General features: G+C 40.8%; 1 long non-coding RNA gene across 1 annotated transcript; it reads right to left on the bottom strand.

The window, feature by feature from the left end:
- Nucleotides 1–3457: 3457 nt before the first annotated feature.
- LOC117659501 (uncharacterized) lies at nt 3458–9254 on the bottom strand. The gene is made up of 3 exons (XR_004589462.3): nt 9062–9254; nt 8436–8707; nt 3458–3801 (listed from the first exon to the last, which is right to left on the bottom strand). It is a non-coding gene; the product is annotated as an uncharacterized LOC117659501 (long non-coding RNA).
- Between the last annotated feature and the right edge of the window lie 46 nt (nt 9255–9300).

Below are 9300 nucleotides of genomic sequence, written 5' to 3'. Positions count from 1 at the left end.
GACTCTTATCTAACGCCAAAACAGGGCTAACTATTAGTTGAGGAGATTCCTGTGTATGAATGCATGAGTAATAATAAATCAGTTTAATTGGAATTTCATGTGTTATTCTGGTCTTTCGTGCTTGGCACCCTTCCATGCCAACTTCCTTAATTTATACTTCCCAACATCGATATGCAGATTATTTGCACTTTTTCAAGTGTTGTAATGCTAAGAAGCAGTTCTATAATTAAACTCGCAGGCGTATAAAACAGCATCTATTCGGCGAAGTTTGCACACACACAAAAAAATCGATGGACATTTTATGCGCTATTAAAACAAAATTGCAAACCGATGCATGAATGAAAGGAACTGACTGTTAAGAGTGGAAAGGTGTGAAAACAAACCTTTCAGGTGATACTATTGTGAGCACAGGAGAGTTAATGTGCAATTCCTTTCCTTTCATTGCCTTGCTGATTGTTGTAGTTAATTAGAGCTAACTTAATTGGAGTGCAACATCCAGACAACCACTAGATGGCAGCAGCAAAATATTTCTGCCTTGCTTTGCTGACATCTGAAGGTTCTCCATAGTCTTGACAGATATGAAGCTTTTAAGCAATGCAATGGACATATGACCTCAATAGAGCCCCAAATTTCCATTGCTAAGCGAGACAGTTGTTAAGTAAATTATGCTCCATTTCTAGACCTTTCTAGACCCAGGTGTTAAGTAAATCTCTGCAGTTGTTAAGTTAGGAACATGGCTGCTAAGTGAATCCGGTTTCTCCATTATTTTGCTTGCCAAAAGGTCGTAAAAGGAAATCACAGATCCTCGGGCACTGCAACCACCATAAATATGAGGCAGTTGCCAAGTTTCTGAATTTTGATTATGTGACCAATAGCAATGGCACCTAGACTTATATACCGCTTCATGGTCCTTTACAGCCCTCTCTAAATGGTTTACAGAGTCAGCATATTGCTCTGCAAAATCCTCATTTTACCGACCTCGGAAGGATAGAAAGCTGAGTCAACCTTGAGTTGATCAGGATCGAACTCTTGGCAATGAGCAGAGTTAGTTTGCAATACTGCATTCTAACCACCATGCCTGTTGTGGTTCGCCAGCAGCCCACGAAGCTAGCTGCGGAGTTGGACAGTGAAGTGGCTGGGGAGGAACATGGGCCAGTCCTGGAGTCTGGGGAAAACCGGATGAGGGCTCTGCGTCAGAGGCAGAGATGGGGTCAGGGCCATCTGGGAGTGACGCACGGACTCCGGAGCCTCCAGAGTTGGACATCAGAGAGGCAGAGGAACAGGAGGAGCCTGTTCCTAGTGCACACATGCACAGAGCTGCCAGAAGGCAAGAGCAGCTAAAACAAAAAGGACGACTCGGGAGTAAGGCCAGGAGATGATTGCCCCCTCCTATAAGGCTTTAAAGGGCAGCAAAGGCTCTTGGGCTCTTTGTAGGAAAGCAACGTTGCTAAATCTGTTTCCAGTCGGCGTCTCTTGTTTCTGAATTTCGTGGGGCTTTGCCAAGAAAGGCCTTTGGCAGGGTGCTAAAGAAGATAAAGGCTTGTGATAAGCCCAAAGGACTTTTTCTGAAGGACTTATTTTGGAATTAATTTGGACTAAGCTGGGAATGAAATAATTCTCAGCTGTTATAATAAAATAGGTTTGTTTGGGACTAATTGTGTCTTGTAATGACTAAGTGAGCCTAGGTCACAACAGTGCCCCCACCACTTGTAAGTGTGGAAAATGGAACATAAGTCACTTTTTTCAGTGCTGTTGTAACTTCAAACAGTCGCTAAACGAACAATTATAAATTGAGGACTACCTGTATTTAGGCAAGGAGGACGATCTATATATTCAACTGCTTCCACATGAGCTGAAATTCTGAGAGTTGAGAGTTCCATCTCGTCAGAAGTGTCCTTCATAATCGCGGATGACACTAAGCTGGCAGGAATAGCCAACATCCTAGATGATAGGCTGAAGATCCAGATGGATCTTGACAGACTTGAACACTGGGCCCTATCTAACAAAATGAAATTCAATGTAGAGAAAAGTCAAGTCTTACACTTGGGCAAGAAAAACCAAAAGTAGACATATAAACTGGGGGAAACCAGGCTTAATAGCAGTAACTGTGAGAGGGACCTTGGAGTCTTAGTGGACAACCAGCTCAATATGAGCCAACAGTGTGCAGTGGCAACCAAAAAAGCCAAAGCAATCCTAAACTGCATTAACAGAAGGATTCAATCAAGATCAAGCGAGGTACTAATATCACTCTATAAAGCCTTAGTAAGACCACACCTAGAGTACTGCATCCAGTTTTGGTCACTGCACTATAAAAAAAATGTTGAGACACTAAAAAGAGTGAAGAGAAGAGCAACGAAGATGATGAGGGGACTGGAGGCTAAAACATACAAAGAACAGTTGCAGGAACTGGGCATGGCTAGTCTAGTGAAGAGAAGGCCAGGAGGACACATGAAAGCAGTCTTTCAGTATTTGAGGGGCTGTCACAGAGAGGAGGGGGTCAAGATGTTTTCCAAGGCACCCGAAGGCCAGACAAGGAATAATGGATGGAAACTGATCAAGGAGAAATTCAACGTAGAAATAAGGAGAAGTTTTCTGACAGTGAGAACCATCAATCCATGGAACAGAAGTTGCCTTCGGAAGTTGTGGGAGCTTCATCCCTGGAAGCTTTCAAGAAGAGGCTGGACTGCAATCTGTCAGAAATGGTGTAGGGTCTCCTGCTTGGGCGGGGGGTTGAATTAGATGACCTACAAGGTCTCTTCCAACTCTGTTAATCTGTTAATAATCTGTTAATAATTGTGAAGACAAACTGCTGGATGAGGTGGGCTCTGATCCACCAGGGCTCTGCTTACGTTGTTATGACCCTCTCTTCATTTACACAAGTGGGACAGGAAAAGGAACCCACGGGGCAGGGGTGGGTTCTAAATTTTTTTACTACCGGTTCTGTGGGCGTGGCTTATTTTGTGGGTGTGGCTTGGAGGTCATGTGACTAGGTGGGCGTGGCTAGCTGGTCAGAGTCATTTCTGGAAGGTCCTCGCACTTACGACCTGACTCATTTGTTTGCTCTTAACACTGATCAGCTGTAGGGCGGCCCTTTGAAGCCCCGCGGCAATAAACAGTTTTTTTTCCCTCTAGTCATCAGCTGGGACTCAGGAGGCAGCAATAGATTGGGGGTGGGACCAAATAAAAGGTAAGAATAACGTGGGGTGGGGTGGGGGGGAGGGTGGGGGGAGAACCGGTTCGGTGACGTCGTATCATCACCGCTACTGGCTCGGCCGAACCGGACCGAACCGGGAGGAACCCACCATTGCCTCGGGGTGAATTCATAGAAACAATCAGGTGAACAAGAAATTGACAGGTTCATTCCCTTCCCTCTTCTCACATTCCCTTCTTTCCTTTCCATCTTGTCAGCTGAAACCTTCAGCCTAAACATTTCACTATCTCCCATTTATGCTTTCCCCCCGCTCTCCAGTATCGTGTTGCTAACCTCAGTCATAACTTCCATTCTTCAAATCAAGCGATGTATCCTCTTAAATCCACATTCTCATTTCATGTTGGCTCCTAGGTCCAGCCGAAATCCATCTTCATTACTTTCAGGGTCTTTGCCACCCTTACCCTTCTGTCTTATCTTTCCTTTTTCATCTTAATATAGTCTTTTCAGTTACCTTCAACTCCTAGACTCTCTCACCATCTTAAATAACTACGGTATTTCTTTCACACTATCAATTCCTTTGAGTGATGCTATCTTTCTTATTTTCAGGAAATTCTTCTTTGAAACTCATTTTGTCCCAAGGCTCTCAGTTCCTGTGATGGAATAAAATTTGAGCCACATGTTGCCATATCTGAGTCAGCCAATAAAACCTATATTCTCTATATAGTACCTTAAACGAAGATGTTGGATAACCATTTGTCTGAAGTGGTGTAGGGTTTCCTGCCTGGGCAGGGGGTTGGACTAGAAGACCTCCAAGGTCCCTTCCAACTTTGTTATTCTATTCTATTCTATTCTATTCTATTCTATTCTATTCTATTCTATTCTATTCTATTCTATTCTATTCCATTCCATTCCATTCCATTCCATTCCATTCCATATTTTCTTTCCTATTCTATTCTATTCTATTCCATTCCATTCCATTCCATTCCATTCCATTCCATATTTTCTTTCCTATTCTATTCTATTCTATTCTATTCTATTCTATTCTATTCTATTCTATTCTATTCTATTCCATTCCATTCCATTCCATTCCATTCCATTCCATTCTATTCTATTCAGCCCTGGATAATTAGGTTATTTAATGGGTGCCCCTTTTTAGCATTGCAGAAAATATTCAGTTTATTCTTAATTGTATTATACAAGGTTCTTTTTTTTTACATTTGTAGCTTTTTTTTTCTTCTTGCAGGATGAAATTTTAGGCAAAACATATGCTGGATCATGGAGAAAGCTAGGGAGTTCCAGAAAAACAACTACTTCTGCTTCATTGACTATGCTAAAGCCTTTGATTGGGTGGATCACAACAAATTGTGGCAAGTTCTCAAAAAGATGGGAGTACCAGACCATCTTATTTGTCTCTTGAGAAACCTATATGCGACCCTATATGGGTCAAGAAGCAACAGGGAGAACTGGACACGGAACCACTGATTGGTTCAAAATTGGGAAAGGAGTCCGGCAAGGCTGTATATCGTCACTCTGCCTATTTAATTTATATGCCGAGCACATCATGAGAAAGGCGGGGCTAGATGAATCAAAAGTTGGAATTAAGATTGTCGGGAGAAATATCAACAGCCTCAGATATGCAGATGATACCACTCTAATGGCAGAAAGTGAAGAGGAACTAAAGAACCTCTTGATGCGGGTGAAGAAGGAGAGTGCAAAAGTTGGATTGAAACTCAACATTAAGAAAACTAAGATCATGGCATCAGGCCCTCTCAATTCCTGGCAAATAGATGCGGAAGAAATGGAGGTAGTGACAGATTTTATTTTCCTGGGCTCCAAGATCACCGCAGATGGGGACTGCAGCCAAGAAATTAAAAGAGGCTTGCTCCTGGGGAAGAAAGCTATGGCAAATCTAGACAGCATTCTAAAAAGCAGAGACATCACCCTGCCAAAATGCATATAGTCAAGGCTATGGTTTTCCCAGTTGCAATGGATGGCTGTGAAAGTTGGACCATAAGAAAGGCTGAGCGCCAAAGAATTGAGGCCTTTGAACTCTGGTGCTGGAGAAGACTCCTGCGAGTCCCTTGGACTGCAAGGCCATCAAACCGGTCAGTCCTAGAGGAGATCAATCCTGACTGCTCTTTAGAAGGCCAGATCCTGAAGATGAAATTCAAATACTTTGGCCATCTAATGAGAAGGAAGGACTCACTGGAGAAGAGCCTAATGCTGGGAACGATGGAGGGGACGGCAGAGAACGAGATGGCTGGATGGAGTCACTGAAGCAATTGGCGTGAGCTTAAATGGTCTCTGGGGGATGGTAGAGGACAGGAAAGCCTGGAGGAACGTTGTCCATGAGGTCACAACTTCACAACTAACAACAACAAATTCAACTTCATTAAACTTTAAAAAGTCAAAAACACTGCATTATAATCCATTGTCCATTGGTATATTGTTACCTAAGATGTTGGTTGTATTCAAAAGGGATCTAAGTGAGATGGAATTGTTTTAATTCTTTCAAGAACTGTTCTTATAAACCTGCTAAAATGAAGTCCAATAACTAATGGACTAATCCCTCAAACCCCAACATGAAAACAGTATTTTCATTTTGATTCCTAACAATACGCTGACTGTTTTCAGCTCAACGTTATTTGCTTACTATGGTTTCCCAACCTATAAACAACCTTGTTTGTATGTTTTAACAGGGCTGAAGATACAAATGTAATTTGGATTTGCAACAGGATTTGCAAAAGGGTGGTTTCCAGGGAACAAAATGATGAAATTTATGCAAAGAAATCAGCAAAGCCATATCAGCGATTCATGAAAATGTAAATTTGATCCTGCCTTTAAATGAAACAACACATACAGAAAATATTGAATTAAAAAAAGGATGAATCAACCAATGATAGGAACATTTGAAGAAAATAAAACAAACCTCATGAAAAACACTTAATCTCTCCCCTGGCTCAAGCTGATAAAGGGAGGAGAACTTGTGGCTCAGAGGTTATTACAACTGCCTAATATGCAGGCAGCCCAAGTTCGAATCCGAATAAGGGTATGGCTAGCTGATGAGAGCTAAATAGCTTGAAATAGATCAATACTAGTCTCCCTTTATTTCTTTATCAGCAAATATGAATTTGGTATAAAATGGTTTGTGGTGAATGCGACTGCTTGAGGGTTCCTGGATTGGAGCTGAAAGGCGAAAAGGAAGCAGTATTCTTCCTCCCACATGTTGGGGTAGACCAGGTGTTTTGACAGAAAAACACTTTATATATATGTATCTTGTGTGTTTTTAGATTTGTGTGTACAGTCATTTTAGCTATACACAGAACAGACATACACAGAGGAATATATGCGTGATTTTAAAGAGAAATACAAGCAATTTAATTATCAACACGTTTTTATAGAGTCACATTTGTACAAGAAACAAATATTTAAAAAATATTTGTAGTAGCTGAGAAGTGATTATCAGATTTCAGTTAATTTCTCCTTCATTGCAAGGGTTTTCAAAGCTGTCTGTTGTGTTAGATTTTCACCGTGGAACAATTACCCATACTTTAAAAGATCCTAATGGAAGATTATTTTAATTTTCCAAATTATAGGTGACAGTTAACAGGAATTAAATCATGTTTTATGATGCATTGATTTATATGCCTGATGAATTATGGATAATAAAACCATTATAAAACAGTGCTGAGTAATTTTCCCAATCTCTTCAAAAACTTCAACTAAACTTTCATCTTTGAGATTTTTTTTTTTCATACCATCTTCCATTCATGCTAGGAATTGCTGGTCAACCTAATCAAGATGAATTACAGATTAAAGATAAAGGTTTCCCTGTCCAGATTTGTCCGACTCTAGGATGCAATACTCATGTCTGTTTCTTGGCTGAGGAATATATCAGGTAAAGGTAAAGGTTCCCCTCGCACATATGTGCTAGTTATTCCTGACTCCAGGGGGCGGTGCTCATCTCTGTTTCAAAGCCAAAGAGCCAGTGCTGTCAGAAGACGTCTCCGTGGTCATGTGGCCGGCATGACTAAATGCCCAAGGTTCATGGAATGCTGTTACCTTCCCACCAAAGGTGGTCCCTATTTTTTCTACTTGCATTTTTTACATGCTTTCGAACTGCTAGGTTGGCAGAAGCTGGGCCAAGGAACGGGAGCTCACTCCGTTACGCAGCACTAGGGATTCGAACCGCTGAACTGCTGACCTTTCGGTCGACAAACTCAGTATCTTAGCCACTGAGCCACTGTATCCCTGAGGAATATATATCTGTATGTGTGTGTGTGTGTGTGTGAATATTTGTGTGTGTGTGATCTCTCTATCATCTCTCTCACTTGCTCTCTCTATATCTATCTATAGCTATATCTATCTATACCTCTATCTATCTATACCTATTTCTACCTATCCCTAGGTACATCTGTCTGTCTGTCTGTCTGCCTGCCTATCTAGCTATCATCTCTCTCTCTCTCTCTCTCTCTCTCTCTCTCATCTATCTATAATTAATCTATCTATCTATCTATCTATCTATCTATCTATCTATCTATCTATCTATCTATCATCATGTATCTATATCATTACCTCTCTCACTCACTCTCTTTCTCTCTCTCTCTCTCTCTCTATATATATATATATATATTTGTTTTCTGAGGTTTTCGTGGGTTTTGTATGTAATACATCCAATCAGAGCACAGCCAAACCCCCAACCAATCAGAACACACCTCCACCCAATCAGAACACAGCCAAGCTCCCACCCAATCAGTTCACACCCCCACTAGCAGTTAAAAGGAAGAAACAGCTGCAATCTCACATTGCTCCTAGAAGCACGAAGCCAAAAACACCGGCCTGAAGATGACGAACGAGACTTTGTCGAAACGTCACCAAGACACTTCCAATTTTATGCGGGAGAAAACCCGAATAACCAAAGACCTACATACATATATATCTATATCTATCTATCTATCTATCTATCTATCTATCTATCTATCTATCTATCTATCTGTCTGTCTGTCTGTCTGTCTGTCTGTCTGTCTGTCTGTCATCTATCTATCTATCTATCTATCTATCTATCTATCTATCTATCTATCTATCTATCTATCTATATCATCATTCCTATCTATCTATCTATCTATCTATCTATCTATCTATCTATCTATCTATCTATTCTTACATTAAAAGAAGAGAATATAACATTTAAACTAGTATAGTAGTCTAAAATAAAAAAAGAACTTTCAATAACTACCTAACAAATATGACAATCAAAATACAGAAGGGAATTTCAAACTCTTACGTGACATTTTATAGCCTTTGAGGCCCAGAAAGTAGCGTTCTGAATAGTCTTATCGTTGGCCAGGAATGAATCGTCCATTGTACATAGTCCATCGTGTTTATGGCCTATCAATAAATGTTCAGGATTCTGCAATTTCCCCACATTCGCAGTTTCCATCTCCTGTGATATTGTCCTATGTTTTCAAGTTCTTCTTACATCACGACACCCATGTCTCCAATCTGTTCCGAGTTTTATGTTTGCTAGAGGAACTGTAGGAGAAGAGATGGCAGAACCTGGGGATGGAGTTAAAAGAGCGATCAGCCTAGAATCCCCACGTAGTCACAAAGGAATGAAGTCCAGACTCTCTTGAGTGCTGTTAACCCTTATCTAACTGTAAGTAGGTGCCCACTGTTAGTTGAGGAGATTTCTGGGCATAAGCTTTTAGCAATAAAACAGTTTAATTGAATCTCGACATGTGGACCTGGTCTTTCGGGCCTGACAGGAATTCTGATGTGTTGTTGTTTCATGGTTTGATATTACACTCCAAGGTCTAAGGTGGAAATGTTTGCAACAAAAGCTAATTTAATTTCTTCCCCTTTCTCCTTTTCTTCTTCCTCCTAGCCCTGCCAATCATAATTTCCACCAACCTTGATCATCCTAATTCCTTCATCTTCCTTGGCCTTGTGTTACAGGCCTGATAATTGCTGCTGAACATGCTCTGTCGAAGTTTTATAAAATATTAATTGCTTATTATTCTTATTACAGATGGGGAAGATGGCTCCCTTTTGCAAAGTGATAGCCTCATTTTCAAATCCCTCGGTTCTACTCAGGGACATTAAGGAAATTGTGCCCTGAAATCAAATGAAGCTTCAAAACACAGAGGAAT

This window comes from Pantherophis guttatus, chromosome 2, assembly GCF_059756535.1.
Source record: "Pantherophis guttatus breed Tessera chromosome 2, ASM5975653v1, whole genome shotgun sequence".
Taxonomy (NCBI): domain Eukaryota; kingdom Metazoa; phylum Chordata; class Lepidosauria; order Squamata; family Colubridae; genus Pantherophis; species Pantherophis guttatus.
This window is presented reverse-complemented; position numbering and strand designations above follow the sequence as displayed.